Here is a 1,287-nt window from a genome sequence, read left to right on the forward strand (position 1 = left end):
TTGTTCTAAAGAAAGAAAATTTGTATTTTTATCTTGGTAAGTATGTGCATCTCTACATTATTAAAGACAGATCCTACTTAATATCCTGAACGACTATTCATTTCATTTTTTTTTTTTTTTTTTTTTTTTTTAGTTTATTTGTATCAAATTACATTTAGGTCAAAGGTTTTGCCTTTCTTTGCTGAGTGCAAACATCTGTATAATGGGAAGCCCTCAGACTTGGTAACCTGTAGGAAGAGCAGACCCAAACTCAGGGGTAAGGAGCTGAAATCCCAGCACCAGGAAGGCCAAAGCAGAAGAAGCTTGAGTTATAGGCTAGCCTGGGCTTTGTAATGAGATCCTATCTCAAGGCAAAGCATAGCAGATAGTACTAAACAAAAGAAAGGCTTGTTTTGAGACTATTATTATACAAGCACTTGGTTCCCATACATTTCTACAATATTGTTGTATGCATAAATCATATAATTTTTCTTAATACTTTGGCTTAATGCTCACGGTATTCCTAGCTTTTTGTTTTTCATATATTATGGCTCTTTCCATACACATTGGAACAGTGATTATCAGTTTAACTTGGATCCATCATTACACCGTCTGTGCTTGTATCCAGTGTGACTCTCACTCTTAGAGACACTCTAGTGCAGCAGAGCAGCCATTGGTTTTCCTGGACTCCACCCCGGGTGCTTTGGCTTGCCTCAGGAGAGGGAGCTGAGGGCCAGGCTTGAGCTGTGGGACTGTTGAGAGTGGAGGAAGAAAGGGAGGAAGGAGGGTGAATGCACACCTGATAAACTCCAGGCAGTGAGGTGACTGGCGGGGGAGGGAAAGGGCTAACAGTCTGTCTACTGGGAAGCAAACCTGTCTTGGTTGAGGTTTGAGTAAAGTGCCAGGTGGCAGATGTGCTTACATGTAAGGAAGATAAGCCAGATTGGAAGGTACACTCTAGGCTCAGTGAGAAACCCGATTTCAAAACATAAGGTGGAGGGCCATCAAAGAGGACCCTCAACATTCCTCTGGCTTTCACATACATTCATATCTATGTGTAAACTTGTACACACCTCGACGGACATGCATACACACATACACAAGAGTATATTTGTTATATTATTTATAACTTGAAAAACTTGAAACATTTTAAATATTCCCTGGTGACTATCCATTCTGTGAGATGAGGAGAGTGAATGACATCCAGCCTCAGAACAGGGTGTTTCATGAGTGTCTGTCAAGGTTGTAAATAATACTTAAAAACAATATTCGCCGGGCGTGGTGGCGCACGCCTTTAATCCCAGCACT

At 41.1% G+C, this 1,287-nt stretch overlaps 1 protein-coding gene across 1 annotated transcript in view; it reads left to right on the forward strand.

Moving 5' to 3' along the window:
• The window catches only part of Naa35 (N(alpha)-acetyltransferase 35, NatC auxiliary subunit), a 51,145-nt gene that overhangs the window by 26,809 nt on the left and 23,049 nt on the right, over nucleotides 1-1,287 (forward strand). The gene's annotated exons all lie outside the window — the stretch shown is intronic.

The sequence above is a fragment of the Mus pahari genome, chromosome 16, assembly GCF_900095145.1.
Source record: "Mus pahari chromosome 16, PAHARI_EIJ_v1.1, whole genome shotgun sequence".
NCBI lineage: Eukaryota > Metazoa > Chordata > Mammalia > Rodentia > Muridae > Mus > Mus pahari.